The sequence below is a fragment of the Passer domesticus genome, chromosome 3 (assembly GCF_036417665.1).
Source record: "Passer domesticus isolate bPasDom1 chromosome 3, bPasDom1.hap1, whole genome shotgun sequence".
Lineage (NCBI taxonomy): Eukaryota > Metazoa > Chordata > Aves > Passeriformes > Passeridae > Passer > Passer domesticus.
Genome location: NC_087476.1, coordinates 55,576,601 through 55,600,524, shown reverse-complemented (window position 1 = coordinate 55,600,524; position 23,924 = coordinate 55,576,601). Strand labels below are relative to the sequence as shown.

General features: G+C 39.5%; 1 long non-coding RNA gene across 1 annotated transcript in view; it reads right to left on the bottom strand.

Moving 5' to 3' along the window:
- Nucleotides 1-257: 257 nt before the first annotated feature.
- LOC135296632 (uncharacterized) overlaps nt 258-23,924 on the bottom strand; it is a 72,269-nt gene continuing 48,602 nt past the window's right edge. Inside the window, exons 4-7 of the long non-coding RNA XR_010358671.1 lie at nt 8,009-8,107; nt 6,620-7,130; nt 4,228-4,425; nt 258-1,033 (exon numbers count right to left, since the gene is read on the bottom strand). This is a non-coding gene — a long non-coding RNA (uncharacterized LOC135296632). The remainder of the gene's footprint in view (nt 1,034-4,227; nt 4,426-6,619; nt 7,131-8,008; nt 8,108-23,924) is intronic.

The following is a 23,924-nucleotide window of genomic DNA, read 5'->3' as shown; positions in this document are numbered from 1 at the left end:
AGTCCTTTGTTAGTGAGGATCTGACAGAATATTCTTTTTAATATATTGGGAATGTCTTCACATGCATCTCTTCTTGGCCACATAGTAGAGGGTCCTCTGACCAACCATGCCCTTTTCAAGTTCTTAAGCTTGTTATGAATCTCATAAAATAAGATTTTGAAACATTATTAGAAGAAAGACTCACACTGTTTCTTTGCTTTGGTTGCAGCAAGTAATAAACAACATTCAAGTAATAAACAACAACAATAAACTTGTTGTTTATTGAATTTTAGAATTTACATTTTTTTAAACATACAAAGAAATAGGAAATAGCTAGAGATGGGTGCAGCCTTTTGTGGTCTGTTCTATGGCTCCAAAACAGATATAAACCAGATGTGGTTTGGAAGCTGAGCAATTACAGAAGTACAGGAGTAAATTCAAACCAGCATATCAGCTGGTTGCGTTAATTATCTTTAGGTCAGCCTAGTATTAATGTAGTCAAAGTTTCTTTTAGTTTTGTATGTGTTCCCCTCTTCAGAGTACTCAGACAGGATAAAGAGTCCTAATCTGCATTTATCTGTAGTTTCCAAAGATTAATGCATCTCCATTTTATCAAAGCAGAATATGCTAAAGATCTTCATGAAATGAAGATCTGGCTATTGCATTTGCCAGCATTAAAGGCAAAAACTGGGCAAGTTTTACTTAATTCAGTGAATCACTAATCAACAGAAATTTTCAATCACTGATCCAGGTATCAGAAAAAAAACATTCCAGTAAACATCTTTTCCTCTCCTTCCTCAGGCTCACCTTAAGTCAAACACCTATCCTCCTTAATTCTTAGTCTCAATTTCCCTTATTCTTGCTGCAGGACATACTCAATCCGCCCCAATTCCTGCAGTGAAGCAGTGGGTGGTCCTGGAAGTTGGATTGTGTTCATAACAGCTGCCTGCTCTTCTCCATGGTGCTTCTCATTTCTCATGGTTTTCTTCAACTGTGCTGATGCTTCATACTGGTTTTCCAGGATCACCTCTTCCAATATCAAGAACTGCCCATTCTGAAATGAAAGAAATTGTGAAAGGTGACAGGAAGCCTGAATGGATGAACAAGAATATCCTGATCAGCCTCAAATATAAGAAGAGAGCATAAAAGGTCAAGGCAGGGAGAGGTGACACAGGGACATTTCTGTATTGTTCATGGATGGGATTTGTAAAAAGCCCACCTGGAGTTGATTCTGGTAAGAGGAATGAAGACAACAAAAAAAATGCTATGGAAAATGTGGGTCTGCTGCTGAATAGGACAGCTGCCCTTTGCCAAAAGACACAGAAAAGTACATGGTGCTCATGTCTTCTTCACTTTGGTCTTTACTGGTAAAAGCAGCCTTCAGGTCCTGAGCTTAGTGGGGAAGTTTACTGCAAGGAAGACTTACGAGGAGGATGAGGATCAAATCAGGGAACTTCTAAAGAAACTGGACAAGTGTAACTCCATGGCACCTAACGGGATACACTCACGAATGCTGAGGGTGCTATGCAGATCCAGTGCAAGGGTACTTGCCCTTTACAGATCTTGTTGATTAGGGAAAGTTTCTAGATTAGAAGAAAGGTCATTTCAATTTTATCATCTCTCCATGTGACATATTCCTCCAGGGGAGTCTTCTTTGGCCTGGGTCTGGAACAGCTTCCTTTATTGATTTTATTTTTAAAAAAGAGGAATATATATGTGTGTATGTGTGTGTGCATGTGTATATATATATATGTATACATGTGTATGTGTGTGTTTATATATATATAAAATATATATATAATATATGTGTATATGTGTGTATATATATATACACACACACACACACACACACATATATATATATATATAAAGAAGAAGCTGATGGGATGGAGTTCCAGTGATTAGACTCCAATCAGGACCTGAGCTTCAATGAAGTTGTGAATTATTGGAAGACTAAGAACTTTGCCTGCTCTTTGTTGCAGAGAATACAAAGAATTAAAGTATGAGTTGTCTTTTCTTTCTCCAGAATAAATCTGGTTTGAAAAGTCAGTAAATTGCACAAGGTAGGCAGCAGCTTCTGTCACTCTCTAATCCTTTTTGTAATCCTTATGAGGTTACCACCTGAATCACAGATGGAGGAAAAGGAATAAGCATTTACTTGGAAATTTGTGTAAACTATTCAGTAAAAATATTTAAATTGATCATGAAAAGAATATATGAATTAAAATAGTTAAAAACTGAGGAAAATCACATTTGTTTCACATAAAATGAAATTAGCAAATGGGGTAGGAGGACATTTCTTAACACTATAAGAATGCTATTGTGACTGACTACCCACATTTAGAAGTGGTAAACACCATAGAGTGAAAAGAATTGCATATAACTGCAAGTGATGTTATGACATTGAGCAATGCACAATGTTGGCTACATATCTGGAAAACAACCCTCTTCATCAGAAAATCTGCTGTAAAGCAGCAGAGCTAACTCCATCTTAGTTTTCTGTACGTGTTCCAGTGTCAGGCTAAGGAGAGTTTTGGGTAATGTGCCGTACCCAGGATACACTACTGGCAGAAAGATATTCTTGCTCCTGAGGACTAGCAATGTCACGTGTTCAATGTCTTTATAATTGGTCCCTGTCTCCTGATACTGCAGACCTCTTCCCATACAACTTTATTCAGCAAGATGTGTCTTAAAACCATTTTGGTTCCTTGCTCCAGACTCACCATAGTCTGCTAAAACTTTGCAGTACTGCCAGTTCTTTCAGTTTCTAACCCAGAATGATTCACAGTCATATTAAAAAAAAAAAAAAAATCAGTGCAACATAGTCTTTAAGCTCAGAGTGTTCCTTCCCCTGCTTTCCTTTACTCACCAATATACTTAGGGAGTGAAACCCAAGCTTTCTTTCACCGTCCTTCTCAGTCCCTACCTTGCAAGACAGAACTCTCATCTACTGGCCATTTAAATCATCCTCTGCATGTTTTGTTTAAATTCACTTTGCAGAACAAAATGCATTAGAAAAGGTATTTAACCAGTGGTTAAATTCCCAGTGATGCTTTGGACTCATCTCCATACTATGCTGCAAATATCATATCTGATAAATCTTAGAATGACGTGTGACTTGTTCAGGACTGGTCCTGTCTGTGTTTCACAGTCATCCTCTGACTGGCTAATACCTTAATCTGCTGTAGCATAGACTCTATCTTGATTTCCAGCACATGAACCCCCAGTTTCCAATGGAAAATTTTACTATATACTTCTAGGTGTGTAAGTCCTTTGATGATTTAAATTCAGGACAGAGATCTAAATCACTTAATAAACAGAACCCTGCTGCTGCTATATTTCTCTCCTCCTTGAGAATAGTTAGCTCTTTCCTTTTTATGGAGAAAAAGAATGACCTAAACAGAAATACAAAGCATGACCTCACCCTAGTCTTGTCTCTCTGGAAAGTACCCTACACTTGACGTGCATTCCAAGTATACACTGCTTTGCAAATGTTTTTTTATTCCCTCTTCCCAGAACTTATTTTAAGCCACTAGTTAATAAACAAAGGTCACAACCTTACTTTTATGCACAAGCTTGCCAGTATAATTGAAAGTGGGGTCATGACCCCAGAAGTGGGTCTTGACAGACAGATGTTCTGAGATTCAAAACCCCTTCTGACCTCTTTTAACACCATTAAAGTCTCTAGAAGTGTGAAGCACATCATGAATGCAACGGGAGAAGATGAACCTCCACTTACCAGTCCTCGAGCAGTTCTGATGAGCTCTGAAGCTCTCAAACTGAGCAGTAGTCACATTGCTGGGCTCAAGATATAACTCCTAAGTGTTTGCCCAATGTGAAATTAAAAATACAATATTTTTCTTTTTTTTCCCATAGAAGGTGTTTTTAAGCAAGTGAAATGAAAATAATAAAGGAAAGCTCTTAGTAATACACATGCACCTCATAAGTCTATTCTAGGCCTGTCTACTTAAGCTGTGAAATTATTCTGACATGCTGATAAAGTCTTTCCAGGCTTCCATTGGGATCATATACATCATTCCTCTCAGACAAATTTCACTCAGTTATTCCTGTGAGCTAAAATAGTTTGATTTAATTATAGAACTGTTCATGCTCAGATAGTGCTCTGGAAGGAATTCAGGAGCTAACATAGCCATTTTCCATAGAAAAGGGGCAGAAGTAAAATAAATGCAAAGACCTGCTGCCACAAACATTAAGTAGGTCTGGGACTGGCACAAAATGAAGAAATACCTTGTAAGAGTGACTGTGACCAATGATGAAATATATGCCAGAGCACTCTGGTCCCACAGTCGTCTGGACAGTCAGTCGCCCATCTCACTTGTGTACTCAAATCTCCTTCCCAAGAGCATGAAATTGGCTTTCTCTCACTTCAGAACATGGTTGGGAGGCAAGGGAGCATGTATCCAGATCCTGGAGTTGAGAAGCTCCCTGGAGTAAACAACTTTAGACAGTGAGGCTATGTCTGTTAGTAAATTACACAGTTCCCAGAACAGTCCTATGCACTGGAATGCAATTGTCTCTACAGTTCATGTTAGAGGGCTCCCAGGTATGCTGTAGGTCTCTGCCAGCCAGCATCCCCAGATAATTCCTAGATACAATCTGTGGTCTGAACATTCCCAGGATCATTCTCAGTGGGGACTTTGTGTGCAAATCCTCTATTTTGCCATCTGAAAGAGCTTATTAGAATGGAGATAGACTATTCAATCTGGTAAACTGGTTTAAATAGAGTGTTAAATGTTCCATCAGACTCATGCTTCAGTAAAGTTATTCATGATCTGTTATTGTGGTTAAGTCGGTTGGGGTCCTTACTGTAGGAGGACAGTGAAGCGGCTTTCTGAAATACTCTGAGCAAGAAGCAAGACTGTGAACCATTTTAGTGGACCTGAAGGAGGCAGAAGTATTCACTTTTTTCTTTTTCTTGTTGTATATATGCTCATCATCAATCCTGTCTGCTCCTGAGCACAGAGACAGAGGCAGCAGTGGTGCTTGGGGAAGGATATGCTAGCCAAAACCATAAAACCTTGCATAAAATCCATGATGGATCCTCTGTGACAAATGGCACCCACAGTACAGCTTAGCCCTTTCTCGATTCTGACTGGCAAAGGCAGCAACCATCATGCCCACTGGTCTCATCCAGTTTAGCAGACTAATGCTTCAATGACTTATACCCTAATAAAAAAGTTTCCATCACTGTCACTAAAGTCTCCACTTTAAGTGTCAATACTTCCTTTCGTTCTATCATTTATTTTATTTCTTTCCTGTAGAATAGCTTATGCCCAATAAATACTTTATTCTGTCATGATGATACTACCTTGTTTTCCTTTTTCTCCTTATGAACCACTGACAACCTTTCTTTCTTTCGATGATGTCTTCTTCTCTTTTAGTCTAGACCTATGTTTTATCTCAGTGGTCCTTCTGAATTTCAAGTAGTTTTGCCACAGTTCCTAATTATTGTCCTAAATTTGCCGAAAGGAAACCAACATGTCTCCAGAGGATAATACTTACATCTTTACTTACATATTTTGATACTTAACATCTTTAAATAATTACGCAAATGTCTATGTTCAGGACTTAAGAAAATAAACCATCCTCTGCTGTGATACTGATATTTTGAGGTCTATGGCTCTGAGCCCAGGTGTTTTGTTGTATCCAGACCCCAGAAGACAGCAGGAAGGACGGTGCATCAGCAACCAGGCTGTTGCCATTGCTGTATTTAAACTTCTCTAGACACTGGGCACTTTTGCTAGTATTTTTTCCACTGCGCTTCAGCACATATGTTCAGCTACAGAACAGCTTTTGAACAATGGGAGTCTTTTGTATTTGTCTCTGAATTTATTAAAATCTAGGTAACAGTGCATAGTGTGTGCTGCCCCAAGCTTTTTCAGTCAAAATGACTGAAAAACACCTTCTCAGATGACACAAGTTTTCACCGCAACTTTTATCCTCTTAAAATAAATTTTTTTAAAAAATTTAAAGCTGATAATGAATATTCATGACCACTTGAGTATACAGGTCTGGTGGCTATAGTTAATCATATGGAGAGAGCTCAAACAGTGGGTCACAAAGACAGCACACACCTCTGAGAAAGCCTGAATGACTATGCAGTGGAATATAGAGATTGGGTCTGGACCTCCAGGATCCTTCCTAGTACATTTTACAAGTCAGACCAGACTCCTAGGGAGACTTGCCACCTCTGCATGCCTCGCCAGTCTGCTCCCAGCTTCTGGTCACACCTGCCTCCCAGAGGCAGCATGGAACCGCATCTCTGCTGTGGCTTTGTATGTGCACCCACTCCCCAGCCCAGATCTTCAGGATCCAATGCTTTGTACAAAAGTTCCAAATACAGAAGTTGCTCTGATGGCAACAGTCCAAAAATCTGCTTTGTAAGAAGGGAAAAGTTTAGCAAAGTTCTTTTTCCCTAGCCAGCCTGGAGACCCCATGAACTCTCCTCAATGCCCACAGAGCTGCCTGCACCACTGGCAAGGAGCAGCCAACCCAATTAGTACCTTCTCTTTCAAAAAGGACACAGACCCTTGAGCCATGCCAGACGTGAGACACTGGGCCCTGTAAGAGCTGGAGCATAGACAGGTCCAAGATGGCTTGCTTCCTTTTAATTACTTACAGTTATAAATCTGAGAGTATAAACTCTGCAAGGCTAAACAATATCTTCTCCCATGACTTATTAAAGTTGAATGGCATGCAGCCTTGTTCTTTTGCCATGCTGTTTCACAGAGCTCCGTCTCAGACCGGTTGGCGAAAACTCACTTTAAGATGAAAAGCTTTTGGAAAGAGAACAGCACATTCTGAGTACATAACAAGTACTCTGAGGCAAGAAAGGTTTCTCTTATTTTAAAAGATAAGCTCATTAGGGATTGGGCTTGTGTTTTGTAAGTGATGTTGCAATGGCAACAAACTGGCTCCTTAAACATCCTAGGTGGAACAGACTCACCTTCTCACATCTCCTGCGTGCTTCTCTCCCTGCCCAGACACTGCTCCACCTACCTTCCAACCCACTGAAAAAGCTGCAGATTGTGCATTCTCCCTTTCTCTGCCTAGAGAGTTGTGTTTGACTGATTGGCTGATGATTGTGGGCCACTTCTATCCTCTCTCACTGAGTGTAAGGTGGTCTCCTGCTGAAGCAGAGAAGCAAATAAAACATGTTCTAGAAGCTGTTTGCAGCTGTGTCCCACATATCTGCAGCTGTCTTTCTCATAATCTCTGCTTTCACTGCTTTCTAGTAATGAAACATTCTGGTTCACAAAAAGCAAAACCATTAAGAAAAATTCTGACCATATTCTGTTATCTGTCTACTGGATTTCCTTCTTTTCCTGCAGGAGGATAACAGTTCTTGTCCTTTTCTCCAAGGCCAACCCTCCTGCATCACAAGTCACAGCTTTAGTATTTGCCCTCTTCAGGTTAATCACTCTCCCTTCCTCAAACCACTTCTTAAAATCCAGTTCTCATCTTCAGACTTCTCAAATCTGCCATTTGTATCAAACCCTAGGAAAGAACCCTAGGAGATCATGACAGCTTCACAAGGGTGGGTAAAGCTGTATCAAATCATCTTGGGCCCCCTTTAAAGAAATAGGTGCAAGTGACATTGTGTGACACATGTTGCCCGTCACTCCTTGTTTTCCTGCTTCACCTCAAATGTGCACAGTTTTGAGAGCATGTCTGTTCCAGCATTTCTGGGTAGATCCCAACATGAACACTGGAGGCTTTTCTCTGAATTTTTCTCAGTATTTTCTCTGAATTATTTCACCTTGTTCTGCTGCTTCCATGCAGAATGACAACTGTAACACTGTTATGTTCTGCACCTATTTAATTGCTACTTCTATATTTTCCACTGAACGGGGGGGGGGGGGGGGGGGGGGGGGGTGTCTCCGCCCCTTTTAACTAGTAAATAAAAACAAAATTACAGAGTAATTTGACTACTTTGTCTTCTTTCTCTCAGACAGAGGACTAGCTTCCATTTTAGAAAAACTCAAGTTGTTTTGGTCATTAAACTCACAAAGCATATGTGAAGCCAATTGTTTTTCTTGACCTTGATGCCTGAGATGTAGCTTTTCAAAACTCTTCTTTGGCTGCATCATCACAACTTTGTACAAGCCTGTGAAAAATAATGACAAAAAATATAGAGTATTATTAGGGGAAAATACTGACTGAGGTGTCAAAAGGGATATTAACTTTGGACCCAAAAGGGACATTGACTGTGACATCATAAGAAAAACATTCTTAAACATTGTGTTCCAAGCAGGAAAAATTAAGAAGTCTTGGCTTGGATTGATGGTAAATGCTGCCTTGCTGAAGCAGTTTGTTTTTGTCCATGCTACTGTTAATTATGTGTATATACACATGCCTATATAAATGTTCCCATGAGAATTTTTTTTCTAATGACAAAGTGGTAGCATCATATTTCATTCCAGATTAAAATATTTTACATTATCCAGTTCAAAGTAAAAATTTCAATAACAAATGACAAATTATTTCCTTCAGCTGGGCAGAAGACAATGAGAAGAAAAACAAAAAAGGGAAGAAGAAAGCCACAGAGACAATTAAAAGTAGAAGAGGAGCAGGAGGCAGCCAAAACAGCATAGATTTTATCAGATGGGCATACAGAGAAGCTGGCTGGCATGACAGTGCATTAGGGGTTGGAGAACAAAAACGATGCTGTGAACACTGTGCTTTGCTTTGATGCAGTGACTAGCCTCATACCTAAGATGAGAAAAGACACTGTGTACAAGTGCCACACCATTTTATGAGCACTTGACATATGACATAAATCATTTTTCCTCACCAGAAGCAGCTTGCCAAGTATTGTTCTCTGTTCTGAGAGTGCATTCAATGAGCACTGCACCTACCTATTAGAGACTGAAAGCTGGCCTGGAGTTTCACTTTGAAGGTATTTTGCAGGAGCTTTCTGTCATAATGCATTCATTTCTATAGGATTCAAAATCTTTAGCTCTTTAAGAGCTACATGGAGATACAGGTACGTGGGGGTCACTCCATGCAGTTCAAGTGTCCTGCTTCCAACAGGCTCCATTTACCATCAGTCTGGGGAAAGATGGAAACCACCCAGACAACTGCATAAAGCTCTCATGGTGGGAAATGCCTTCCTGGTTCCTGTGGAGATCAGCATGTGCCCTGAAGCATGAGATTTGATTACCTTACTCCAGATCATAAAACTTTTAATGCTATTAGAAAGCCTTTAGGCTCTTAGGCATTTTCTTGAAGTACAGCTACCATGTCTAGCTTGATGACTCCCTACAGAACAGGCCATGTGCCTGGTATTTCCTTCTACTAATCATCAATCATTAATATCATCACATGAGCCCTGTACGTAACCTTGCTTTTCAAGAAGCAAAAAGCCACCTGGTCTTAGATTCTACCAGAAAAGAAAGAGTCAGTCTCAAATTCAGGGCGAGTAGGACAACTTGCTTACAAGAAAGGTCTATTCCTCTACTTCCTATGAGCAGCTGTACACACACACCACTTGGAGAGCCCAGACCTTCCCATGGCAGGGACAGCCTCAGAGGAAGCATGCATCTGTCATCTGTGCAAAGGAGGTCCAGCTTGACCATGAGCATTTTGCCCAGAGGCTTACTCTCAGCCTTGTGCTACACCTGCTGTTTGGCTCAGGGGAATGGGTAAAAAAATGCCCTGTGAAGTAACCTGGTTTGGAGAACCTCGGGTTTGGGCTATTCTGGGAGGAAAGGAAAAAGAAAGAAAGGCAAAGTGAGATAGTTTACTGTAGGCTAAGCCTGTGATCCTCTGTAGTAAAACTGACAGGCAAAAAATGTTATGTCATTTTTCTTGATCTGCAGCATAACTACAGATGACTGCAAATAGTCTAGGGGAAGTTTTGATTTGTTTTTTTTTTTTTTTTTTTTTGTCTCTAGCCCCACATCCTGTGAAGAGTTCTTACATTCCCCTAGATGAGAAAAAATGTTCTTCTTTAGACTTGTTGATACCCAAATGTTTGCTGGAAGGAAGAGCCCTGCATCTCACCTGAACAGATATACCTGGTAGCATCACTAGCAAAATCCTTGCTGCCTTAAAGAAAACCAGGAATTCATTCCCTGGCTTTAAAAAAGCTTCAGGTTCTGCAATTTCTTGGCAACAATATCTGTGAATCTCAAAAGGTTAGCTCTAGGGTTACCCTCTAGGCACTTTTCTACCACTTTCTTAACAGGTTTTACAGGCAGTACAGTCAGATGGATTCTACCAAACCCTGCTGGGGCAACTCACACAGTGGCCCTGCAAGCAGACTCCTTTCTACCTTCATGCAGCTCTTTAACAGTGCAATGCTGTGCAGAATGCTGTGGTCTTCCCCTCCTACATACAAGGATATTTCTACAGCTAAAGTAATCAAAAGATATGAAAATGAAAACAAAAATAATTACTTCCATATTGAATACCTGTGTAGATGGTACAGAAGAGATGACAGAAGACAATATAGCAATAATTACCTTCCAATATATACCATATAGCAATAATTACCTTATTACCATATAGCAATAGCTACCTTTCTCTCTATTTAGACATAGAGCTGAGTAGGAATTGAAAGCCTTACAACTGCCAGGAAGAATCTGCCATATCTATAAATTTATGCTCAAAGATGTCAATATATAAATATATTTGAAATAATAAAAGCACAGCTGAATATATATTGTCTACATAAATATCTCATCTTTTCAGAAAAAGCATAAATCATTGAGATTAAAATGACCAGCATTGCACAGATATGACAATGAGAGAGGGAAAACTCCATCCCACAAAATTACTGGAATTAGAATGAGGGAAGGATAGATGTTCTTCTAAGGATTTTGTTGACTAAATTCTTTACTTTATCAAATCTTAATTTTAGTTGAATTTTGTGTTAAAGGCAAGAATTCAAAATTAAATTAAGCTAGAATAGCAAGTTTTTATTTTAAGATGACATCACCTGTTTTTACAGGGTTTCTACCTGAGAGCACTTTTCACCCACGACTTAGAAAATGGAGAAGGTTGACTGAGCTACAAAATTGAGATCTGGATTTTTTAATCTCCTTTTGTCTTCCAATGTTAAGAAAATTTGTAGCAAGACTTGTTTTGACACAACTAATTTAAATGGCTACAGTTGTTTGTGAGTCCTTGAATGAATCTGTACTAGAACATTTTCCCTGACATGACACTAGACATATTTTTAATCTGCCTCCGGTCTTTGGAAAGGCCACTCTGAACCTTTTAGGCTTCAATCAATTGTCACTAGTCTCAGGATAGAATTATGTCTTTCACAAACCATGTATCTCTTCACATGTAGTTGTTCTCCTTAGGATCCAAAGAGGTGCTCTTTTTGTTTCCAGCTTTTTTTTTTTTCTGACACCTTATTTATGCAGTTTCTATATTAAACTGGGGCAATCTGTGGGAAAGTAATGTCTGCTAAGAGGAGATCTGGAAAAAGCCAAATTAGAAACATTTCTTATGCCTATGTAATAATCGGTTTTTCATTGAATTAGAGAAGTACAGGATAAGCAGGGAAATTATAGTACTTTAAAATAAGCATCTTATGAGGATTCTGTGACTTGAATTCCTTGCTATGCATATAGAGTGAACTAAGTAATTGTTGAAGGCATGTTTGTTTGAGGATTAGCCTTCATGTAAAGGATGCATGCCTCCTAAGCCTCAGAAAATCTGGTTTTAATGTTCAACTGGCATAAAACAAACCAAGAATAATGAACCCTTAAAATCTATATTGCAAGTCTATTGGAGACTTCTGTTTCAAACTGTCACTAAAGTATTGCTTAGCTAATGGCATCAACATTTTATTTCAGAAATATAGAAATAATCACAGGCTCTCATTTTCATTGCTTTTCACTGAAGAAGGCATGATTTGGGTAATTAAGTATACCATTTTAGATTAATCCCTTCTGTTTCTTAAAAGACGAGAAAGGGTTCCTCCCCCCATTTGCATAGATTAAAACCTGTAACTGTTGTCTACTGTTCATGCTACCATTTCAACTACTTCCTAAAGTTAACAACATTAAGGCTTGGGAAGAAAATAATTGATTAAAATAAGTTTCATCAGTTTTCTCACTTCAGTAGCTCAGTAAAAACTTTGCAGGTGGTATCGGTGGGTGGGAAATAGGCATCACTCTGAAGATGTTCACCGCTGCAAAAGGGTTCATTGCTGCACTGCACTAACAAAACTGAAAATTCATTTTTTAAGGCAATCAACTGAAGATTAACTTGTCCTCTTGAAAAATTATTTCTCTTTCCAGAGGATGTTGAGGAGCTTGAGTCAAGCTATGGGAAATTTTGAGCGGGTTCTGTCCTGCTGCTCGCACTTTGTTGGTGCTGGCCTCTGTAGCCCTTACCTTCAGCCCTAGATCACAGACAACTGTCCCACAACAGCAATGCACTTACATTACATAATTGACATCTGATCCTTGTGCTGGTTCACTCAAAAAGACCCCTGACCTCAGTGCTTGGGTGTGTTTGGTTATTTGTAAAAGCCCACTGTCTTAACTCTGACTACAGGCAATAATTTTCTTTCCTACCTCAGTGGGCCCAGGACTGAGACTTTTATTTATCAGTTGCTCAATAGATTTGCATAGGTACTTGGCAAGAAGAAAGTAAAATAATTATTTAAATAAAATAAACTGTTTATCATCCTCATGTATTTTAAATTATATTTCATATCAATAGATTCTAAATCACACAAAACAAACAAAACTAGTCAGAAAATTATCATTTGGGAATTCTTGGGGCAATAAATATACTTCCAGAGGCATGTCACATCATGTTAACAGTTACTTTATTAGTCTGTTAGTCTGTACTAACTAGTGTGTTGATTCTTTTGGTTTTTCTTTTTTTTTTTTTTTTTTTTTTTTTTTTTTTTTTTTTTTTTTTTTTTTAAGATTCTGCAGCTCTTTGCTCCCTGAGAAACAATAAAGCCTTGGATTACTCAACAGGAAACCATATTTTTTCCAGAAGAATTTATTATTTCAACCATTCTTTTACACTTATTCTTCTGGAAAACTCAGCAGAGGAGCAGTTTTTCCCAAAAAGGTTGCAAGGACTTGTTCATCTGGTCCTGATGAAGAAATCCTCTTCTGCAGTCCCACAGTATTTATTTTTGAGCTTCCTCATGATGAAAATAAACAAATAGGTAAAAGCAAGTCGTCTTGTTATATATCTTAATTATCCCTTTCAAAAGCCTTAGTTTAAAAAGCAATGTGGCACCCATGAGAGCAAATATTCAGAAACTTCACAGTCAGAATTTAAATAAGCTCATGCTAGAGAAATCCTATGCTTCATGTTTGACAGATGTGAAATTGAAGCACAGAGTTTGAGGAAAACTAAGTCTGTTGTGGCTCAGTGATTTGTCAAAGATAACACAGGAAGTATGTGACAGAAATTTTAATTTAGGTTTCCTAAATTTGTGGCTATCATCCTGACCATCCTCCTACCTTTTTCCTCTCCTCAGTAATATCACCACAGTGATCTTTACCAAGCATCAAACACATATTTTGAGAGGAAGTGGGAGGTAGCTGCTAAGGCTAAAAAGAAAGTCTATGTTTTAGAAAGAAAACAAGCCCTGTACTTGCCAGCTGGCATCCACAGTTAGAAAATGAGCTTTGCTTTCTGTTCTGGGTGCAATTATAAATGCTCTTCCTTGTGGACATGTGCAAAATATGCATAGAGGAGAATTGCCACAAATTGGGCAATAAAGTAACCAAGCAGCCAACACCACTAACACTTAAATACCCTGAGAACTGCTTTCTCTGCGAAAATGTCTGAGGAAGTTTGAGAAGGTTTCCACTGCTGTCAATTCTCTCCTTTTTCTCTGGGCAACAAGGAGGCTTACCCTTGCTCTGCTCCTGGTCTTGAGACTGAACTGAGAGAGAAACCATCCTTGCCTAAGTGGCATCATGGCTGGTCTTCAGAACATAAAGCTTTCTGCATAAAACAACCACATTAAGTTTATAACAGAGAACTGCTGTGGAGAAACATCCTGAGATTGGAAATTGTGCTTATGAAGTAGCCTCACATTCCTGTGCATCTCTGGCATGCCATACCCCTACGAAGTCTGCTGCCTCCAGCAAAACAAGGCTTTTTTTATACAAAAGGCTTCTAGCCATGACGGCAGTTGTTGTTTTGGAATGACTTTAAGCATGGGCCACATCCATCCGCAGGACACAGGAGAGCATGTCCACTTTATTATCTCCTCCAGAGAGAAGCAAACATGTGAGAAGGTAAAACTCTACAGTTACCACTGACAAATATACAGTAAAGGGGCAAGTCTGTTGTAAAACTGTATTTCTTCTCAGCAGTGGAATTAAACAGTGAGATAAGTCTGAGAAAAATAATTCTCTGAAACTTTTTAGGAAGTGATTGTTGCGTTTTTTGTTGTCACACAGAGATGACTTTGCCAGAACCGTGAGAATTCAAGCAAACTCAGCGTCCCCATTTGAGCTGAAAATGGCCATAACAAACAACTGGAGGGTGCTGATAGCATATTATCCTACATGAATTCTTCACAATATCCTTGCACTGTTCATTTTAAAAGAAGAAAAACATTTCCTGCCTGGATACATTACAGCAGAGGGCAAATGTTCTGGAATGACCCGAGACAAAGGCAGGGGTTTTGTTTTGTTTTCTTTTGTTTTAATGAGACTTGGAGAATAATAATTGTTCAGGATACCAACAAATAGCCCAGTTGGGCTTTTGCTCTAAATCTCAGAAGGAAGAAAAACAACCTCCCTGGACTGCAGATATTTTTTCCTTATATTTGTCTTACATCTCATCTAGGAAGGTGTGCTAATTATGGGAGGCTGGTATTGCTTGTGTGAGACTGTAAATTAAAAGGCTTTCAAGTATTCAGATTTCTTCCTTATATTAAGGGTGATACAGCTGCTTTTTCTCAAGATGTTTCTTTTCCATAGCTGTGGTTGTAGAAGCAATTATGACTGCTACTAGCCAGGCACTATTATTCATCAGCACTGAAACAAACGCAGAAATGGAAAAATAGTCCTTATGCTTGTATCTTTTTCTAATACATTTTAATAATTTCACAGAAGAAGTTAATCCACACTTAAATATGCAATATTTATTCAACTGAAGGGTTTTAAAATATCTTGAATAATATATTGAGTCCCTAAAGTCAGAATCAGAGACAGACGAGATTTGGAGCATCTGATTCATTTTCCCATCAGAAGCAAGACATCTGGCTTTGAACTTTGACTAGTGTTTTCATTACTTTTGCTCATCTGGCTTTAAGAGAGCCCTTAACACCACTGTTTAGTGCAATAGGATCCAGGACCAATGTTTTGATTGCATTCAGAAATAATTTCTTGTGTAACAGAAGAATATATACAAAGATATTCAACTCCTGCTTCTCAGCCCAACCTTCTGTAAGGTATAATATCAACACTCACAAGAAGTTTCCACTTTCCTCAGCTCTTAGTTCAAAGGAGAAGTAAAAGAGGTACATGTGGATGATTCTGCTTTCACATCACTGAAAGTCAGGACTAGATCCAGAAAGATCAAGTGAGCTGTACTAGCACAATGTTACCATAAGCAGGAACACAAGTGATATGCAATACTGCTGTAACTCCTGGCAGACAGAGTTCTGCCCTCTTGTGTATTTGTTCTTGTCATTTTGACTCTCTGCCGAGAACCTTTTCACATGCTGAATTTTATAGTTATGCTAGCCCCTGTTTATTTCTTTTTCCCTGGTGACACCCACTCTCAGACATTTTCTTTGAAGTTCTCCTGATAAGGTTAGGAAATCTTGGCAGATCATGAACTTTGAATAGAGTTGCTGAAAGAAGACTAACATTAGCTCCTTCTTTAGGCCACAGTTGCAATTTTTGCTATACATCTCTGGATTATTTAATTTTAAAAGTCTTAATAAACCATTTTGAACTCTAAGGGAAATTTTTTATTTATGTTTTCCACTCTCTACTTAAATTGTGAGGAGTTTCTTTGCTCCTCACCTTTTTTTAGCACAGAGAGCTCTTAGCAAAGCGTTTATTATTAGCAACAGCTAATGCATTGTAACTGGCAGCTTTAGGTATGCCCCCTCTTTCTTATAAATGGAATTGGTAACATACAGCATTATCTCTTCCCTTGAGCCTTTTTGCATCATTGTATCTCTAATATATTTGACTATGAATATACTTGAATATGTGTGCTTGTTACCATGCTAATAATGGAGTAGGACTCATATCACATAACCATCACAAAGTGCTCTGTGGTCAAGTCAGCCCCTCTGGATCCTTCTGTAGTCAAAGGAAAGAAACCATTACTTCTAGCCACCAGCCTTTCCAGCTTCAGATCAGTGAACTGAATTGCCTTGCTTTGGTTAGAGCCCTACTCTAGAGAGATAGCATGGACTAGATGTCAGCTTTCAAGTGGCAGTGTCTAAGTGAGGTGAATATAAATTCTGGTCACAGGAGATGACATCCCTAAGCACACAGTGTGTGGAAAAGGATAAGACAAGAAATAGTGTTTTCAAGTTGAGAGATGATAAATTTCACTCCAGATTCTTACCATGAAAATGTTAGCGTGATAAGACTAAGGGCAGCAGAAGTTTTAATAAAGCATCCTTTCCCAATGTGGACAAGCAAGATTCTGAATTTATTGTGAACAGGTATAATGACCAATATTCAAGTGAAGGTGAAGTACAAGAAAACCTCTCAAAAGATCAGGAGTGCTAAAAAATTTGCACAGAAGGTAAGTTAGATTGGTATAATTGGTTTGGCAAGACAATGAAAAGGGGATATTTTTCCCTTTTTACAAATACAATGCAGAAAAAAAAAATACAAGCAAGATGTAAATGAAAGCACAGCACTGAGAGAAGACTAGGTGGGAACACAGGGACCGCAGACACACGATGGTTGTCAGAATGGAGCAGTGCAGCAGTGTGTCTTTCAGGATGTGTGATTAACTCTTGGCTTTATGTGGGACCCCAGGAGAGGGGCTGAGAGCCCTCCATTCAACAGAAATGGAGAGTGCCAGGTCTTTTGAAAGAGGTATAGCAGATGCCTCCATTTACACAGGACTCAAGCCCTTCTGTGGTGTTGACACAACACATATCACTGCTAAAAACAGATTTCTTACAATAGTTAAAGGGGTGGGAAAAAATACTGTTTGTCCTTCTGTACTCTATGCTTCCTTCTTTTTAAAGTCAACATTTTGCTAACTGCTTGCACATGTCACTTTAATACATGAACAAATGTCTCAGAAATGTACCTAAAAAATATTAACAGCTATTTAATTTTTCAATTTAAATCAAATATCACTCTTCCAAGATAGGAAAAGACACTTTTACAACAACCTTCTGCTCAAACTACTGTTAGAAAGGTTATAACCCCTTGAAAAAGATGTGTGAAACTGAAAATACTGGCAATCAGGACAGCAGAAGATCACCATTCTACACTTCTATAAGAAGGATTTGGAAAGAATGATACTTATGACATCAGTTATCACTTTCTTCAAGAGCTTAAATTTTTTTCTGTAAAGTTTTTTTATCATCTTACTAATGCTGTAAAATATGTTGTTGCATCCCTAAAAGTGGGCCAGATTAGGCAGTCAAAAAGGAATTAAATTACCATCACTTTAAACAGAACTTGCTGGTGCAAGTAAGGACTTTTTTGATGTAGCCAGTGCTGTAGAATCTGACCCAATATTAATAGACACTAGTGAAATGGTCTCCAGTTACAACCTTATGCTCAATTTAGAATAAACTGTATTAATGAGGAACAGTTTGAAGTACACAAATGCTGTGGAGAAGTGTTTATTCTGCACCAGTACCCCATTATCAAAACTGCATTTGATACTAGTAGATATTTTACCCTTCAAGTGACCACTGAAGGGGAAGAGATCTTAGAGAGAATTACAAATTTTGTACAAAAAGACATTTTGATACAGAACTCAGTCCAGCCAAAAATATTTGCATGCTAAAGGCTATAGGTCTAAATAAAAATAATCCTTAAGGGAGCAAGAGTCGAAAGGTTGGAAATAAAGAAATACACATGGGTGAATACTAAGACACAGGACACATGCAGTGTGCATGGATCAGAGTGGACATTAGGTACAAAAGCAAAGCTAAGCTTTTGAAGTACAGGTATTGTTGCAACACTAGATTTTTCTGGCTGTGCTCAAAAGCTTAGATCTGCAGTTGCCTTATACCAGGCCTCAGCAGAGCCGGGCACCTGAGAATTGAACACCAAACCATGTGTACTCCATCACTCACAGCTGCTCAGGAGCAAGTCAGATGGCACAGGCTGAGCTTTGGTACCTGCTCACCCCAAGATTTTGCTTGATGCCAAAAGAAGAGTGAGTCACTTTATGCAAACATTGGGTAAAATATAGAAACTGCGGCCTGCTAACCCTTCAGTGTCATGCTCCCTCTCCCTCTCTTTCTGGCCCAGTGTGGGTTCCTCATTGCATAAGGTTTCCCCTTTAATAGAGCTGTGGAAAACAAGTTTTCCAAAAGCTAAGAAATTCTTCAAGGACATCTGAAAGCAGACTTCCCATGAACTCGGCAATTCTATTAGGATGAAGTAACTTGTTGAGAACTAGGGCAGGATAAATCTTACCCTAAATGTCCATGAAAGTGTAAGCTATGACTTAAAATCAGAACTGGATATCATACTCCTAATACAGAACTAGTTGGTGTTCATTCTTCTGCAGCTCAGAAATAACTAGATTTGAAATGCTTTAAATTAGCTTCTTGTTTGTTTGTTGGTTTGTTTTTAGGAACAGTGATCTCTACTCAGGGATCAGGAAAAGTAACAGCACAGCACTTTGAGCCTGCTCACGCCCACTCACCACAGGAACAGGTCAATATTTTGTTCTTTTTATAACACACCTTTTATATTAAGTCTTTTTGTATCTGGAGCCCAGAAACAGAGATACTACTTCAGGTCAAGAAGCATGTATTCCTGTTGAAGATCTTGCATCCACAGAAAGGCCAAAAGCAAATAAGCAACAGACCCTCACTGCCAAGTTGGTCTCAGTGCTGGGGGCCAACCTGCTGGAAAGCAGCAGTGGTGAAGGAGTGTCCATGAGCCAGCAGTGTGCCCTTGTGGCCAAGAAGGCCAACAGAACCTTAGGATGCATTAGGAAAACCACTGCCAGCAGGACAAGGGAGGGGATCCTGCCCCTATAGTCAGCCCTGGTGAGGCCACACCTGGAGGCTCCTCAGTGCAAGAGAGACATGGAGCCCCTGGAGCTGGTCCAGCAGAGGCCAACAAGGACTGGAACATCTCTCTTGTGAGTGGAGTCTCTCCCACTGGAAATATTCAAGAACTTCCTGGACACAGTTCTGTGTCGTGTGCTGCAGCATGACCCTGACTGAGCAGGGAAGCTGGACAAGATGGCCCACTTCCACCTGACCCAATCTGTGATTCTGGAATCTTTCCACAGGCTACCAGTGAACCCTGAGTGTATTTTCCCTGGGCAGGATGAAGTCACCACCTCAGGAAGCTGTTCTCACAGACCACATGAGGAGCCTTGAGGACCAGATGTAGAAGGGCTGCCCCTTTTCCTTGGGTATGTCCAAGCTGCAGCCCAAATTTGTTTCTTATGATATCTGTCATGCACACAATGACTCCAAAAACAAGTTTGTGCTTGAGAATTTCCACATCTTCATGAGCCTCAGGAAGTTAGCTTAGAACTCAGCCCAGCTGTATTTTGGACAACCAGAAGTTTCCCATTGGCCCCAGTCAGGACTGGACTGACAAGGATGTTTCTGCCAAGACAAGCACTTCCTTTAACAGTGGGTGGGTAACCTGGAAGCTTTCAGTCATGGGAAAAAACTGGAAGTTGTAGTGTGGTAAGTATCCCCAGGAATTTGCTTAGAAAAAGGAAGCTGAGGATACAAAAAAATTTCTTTGTTTTAGTCTTCAAGTACCATAACACATGGCAGGCAATATTTTAAAATATTTGTAAAAGCAAAGTACTTTTACAAGTTTGTTTTGTTTTGGTTTTATACAATCTGTCTGCTAGTTTCTGCACTTTCTGTCTCACTAAATCCCCTTTTCTCCTATTAAAATGAATAAAAATATATCCTGTTCTGAGCTATTGACCCATCTCATGGTAGGGCACTTCTGTGACTTGGAAAGCATAACACCCCACTGGTTTTGTGGTGATATCTGGCTCTCATGAAGATGTAGTTTCTACTCACTCATCTTTCTTTGGACTGATATATGCATGTTAAAGGACAATATTACAGAAAAATATTACAACATCCTGGACAAACTGCAGCTAGAAGCTTAAAAAATCCTGTGAAGGATGTGTAGCCTAATATTGTTCCTGTGGCTCACACTTTCTCAGATGCAGCTTCTGAGAAAATCCAGCACTATACTGACCAAACTTTTCCATGGCCTACCCCTTATCCTGCATTAAGCAAACAAAAAAACAGGAAAAGTACCTAGAGCTGCCTTGAGAACTGGGGTTGAAGAAGAAAGCAAAATTTTTTTTACATTAAATATTATAATACTCCACTGAAAACATGGCAACATAATACCAGCATGCTGGAGGGACTTTATGCTCTTAATTCCCTCTTTAGGCAGAGTTCTCTGGTTAAACACATTTTCCAGGGCACAACACAATCTCCCTACCTGGAGAGGAGATCTGTTTCATTACAACAACCAGAGTGTGCCATTACATCAGGAAATTTGAACACAAACTTTCAAGTATACTTCTGTCCCAAAACTAATTTATTCTGACTACTGGCATTCTACTTTTCCATGTAGGATAGTAGATAAAGAGATAGGTATGTAGACAGACAGACAGACAGGCAGATTTTCTACCAAAGGCAAGCATCTTCTCAAGTACTGATTTTGAAAAGAGAGTTTTCAGACATATTAATAAAACTGACTCTAACAGAGTAACCAAATATTAAAATTGATAGCAATTAAAAGTCAAATTGCAGTTAACAGAATCACAACCCACCTACAATCAATGGTTTTGGCCACATTTGTCTCTTTATGATGAAATTGGGAAATGCATTGTAAGCCCAAGTCATGATCCTGCAAGGCTAAGAAGATGCTGGATGTTGTTTTCCACAGAAGTGGCAGACGTGCTTGAATTCATAGTCCTCAATTTGATATGGAAATCTTGCTATGGAAAAGTTTTTCTGATCCACAGTAACAATAAAACAAATGGTGTGCCACATGCAGTTCTCCTTGACTAACTACACTGATATTTGGGTCCTATTGTGACATTTTTGAACACTATATTATATTGTTGTCATGTCTTTACAGTTTTTAGACCAGAAATGGCTGGACAGCTTGGAGGAGCAAAACAAGTAGTCATTTAACCTGTACCCATTTAGAAAGTGAAGTCCTTGAAAGATTCAGCTTATCATTCCTGGATGTTTTATGCAAGCAACCTCTGAAGTGATGTAGAATAAATTATGTGGAAAGAAAGGATAATTTCACTTCAGAGCTCACACTCTCAGCTAATGGGAATACGTCCTTTTTTCTTGTCTCTTTAATTCTTATTTTGAAAATGTAATTATTGTCTGGGAAATCTGACTCCCGTTAGCCACCTGCCAAGTACTGACTCACATCTGTGTACAAGATGTTCCCAGCTCTTGTGCATGTATTTTAATCTATTTGCAAAATGGCCACTTTCTAAATGCACAAAAAGAAAAAGAAAAGGAAAAGGACACCCAGTATAACCAAAGGGTCAGCTTCTGGGGGCTTTTTCCCTCTTACTTGCTCCTGTTTGCATCTTCCCACCTTTGATGTCTTTTGACAGCACTGCTCTATATGGTTCAGAAGGAATCATGGACTGTCAAGCACCACTAAGAAAGAGCAAATCTCCAGTCCCTGTTTTGTGACAAGATGCTGATGAGCTAGTCTACAGTGAATACACGGTGTCTTGATAACAAGCTGGCTAAAATGATTTAGTTCCCATTCCTGAATTACCAGGTTAGAGCATTTCTCTAGTGATGGCAGCATTCAAATGTAGTAACAGTCATGGTACCAGCCTTGCATTGATGCCATCTTCCAGCACACTCAGTGACGTTTGGGCACTCCCAAAATTAATTTGATCAATTTGGGCTCATTCACATGTGTGTGTGTGTGTGTGTGTGTGTGTATGTGTACATACTGACTGAGAGCCAGGAAGTAAGGGAGACTTGCTGGTTTACAATGTGTATGGGTCCTGAAAAGGCTTTGCTGCTAATAAAGAGTAAGTATCACTTAAAATCAACCACCTAGACTGGCATTGCACTCAAATTTGGTTCAATCTCCCATCAAGACACTAAGGGGAAGAGGAGCACTGCAGGCAGAAGAGCACCGTCAGGTGCAGATGGAGCAGTCCTTGCACCCAGAACCTTGACATCTACCAGTGGATACCAGTCAAGCAACTGCTTTTTAAAGCTACACTAGTGCATCAGTAATCTATGCAGACTAGGAAAGAAATTCCTGTGGGAGTTGCAATTTATTTCCTGTTAGTCTGTTGCTGACTTCCTGCTGGCTGTTCTTGCAGTATAGCACTCAAGGAAACCTGAAGTCGCACTGTCAAGACTTGCAGCCTTTAATCTGGTGAGCTGCAAAAGACCCTGGAATTTTTGTAAGCTGGAAATAGCTAGAAACTTGTATTTAGACAGTCTGGGACAGCACCCCTGATCTCCCTGACGTGAATTGGTACCCATCTGGTTGTTCATCAGAAATGTGATGGTTGTGACTCTGTTGAAAAAGCAATTGCTATATAAATAAGACTGTCAAAATCACTTAATGAATACAGCCCTTGGTCCTCAATATCCTTGTTCAAAATGGTACAGACCAACAGGATGAACCCAAGCACTGTTGAAAAAAAAAGACCAAAGTCCCTTCTACTAAATTCTAATAAGCCCTGTAGGTTTGATGCTTTGGGGTTACTCACAGGAGATTTCTTCAGGGTAATGCAGTATGGAGGCAGAGATGGGGTGCACTCTGGTAGGTAGGTTTGCACCCATCTCCCTGGCATTCTTTTTTGTCCCGTGGCCAACTGTGCCTGAGGGAAAGTACAAGGAGAAGTATGCACAGAGTGATGCATTCATCTGGAAGAAATGGCTGCTGTTTCCTAGCTATAGGTCAGCATTGCCTAACTTTCTCAGTGAGTATTTGGTTTTGAAATTCAGACTTCTTAAATGATTCAAATGATGGAATGCTGAAACTAGAAAATAATGGAAAAATCAGAGAAAACAAAATCTTCTGTCTCCTGAAGAGCAACTTGAGACTTTGGCTGTTACTTCATCCACTGAATCCATTTGGCAGAAGTCAACCACATAATATCTCCACAGCACATGCAACTGCTTCAAAGCACCTTCCGGTTGCTCTCATGCTGTGTTTCTACAGAGTGCAGAGTGTACTCTTTACTGTCTTCTACCCTGACCATCTTCAACCATAGCTATTTCTTTAGGAGAAGTACAGAAAATAGTCAAAAGCCTTCCTGCCAACAAAAAAAATAGATTCCCATTAAGTAAAGAGTAATGTAGAGACTTTGCTTCCACAAAACAAAACAACTTTGTTTAGGCATCTGTATCTGAAAGGGGTGAATGCTAGGACTGGGCAAGAAAAAAGTTAAACATGAAATTTTCCACAGTAAATAATGACACAGGTACAAAGCTCCAGTGAGGGAGCTTTGTGAGACTGACAAATATTATCAACCAAGATAATGATGCCTGAAACCATGTATCATTATAATGATAGCAATAGTATTGCTATCAATTTGTTAGGGTTTTCTTAGATTCCTGAATATGACTGACACGACCTTATGGAACTACTCCAGGATGTCAGTAATAGTCTCATTGCCTTCTGGAACAGCTTGAACTTACCATGCAAGTCTTGCCGTACCAGTCATCAGCAGTTCCAGCCTCATCACACTGGCCAGCCAGCTTTCGGCAGCAGCTGCAGGGACAACATGGCTGGAGCTGCTCCTGT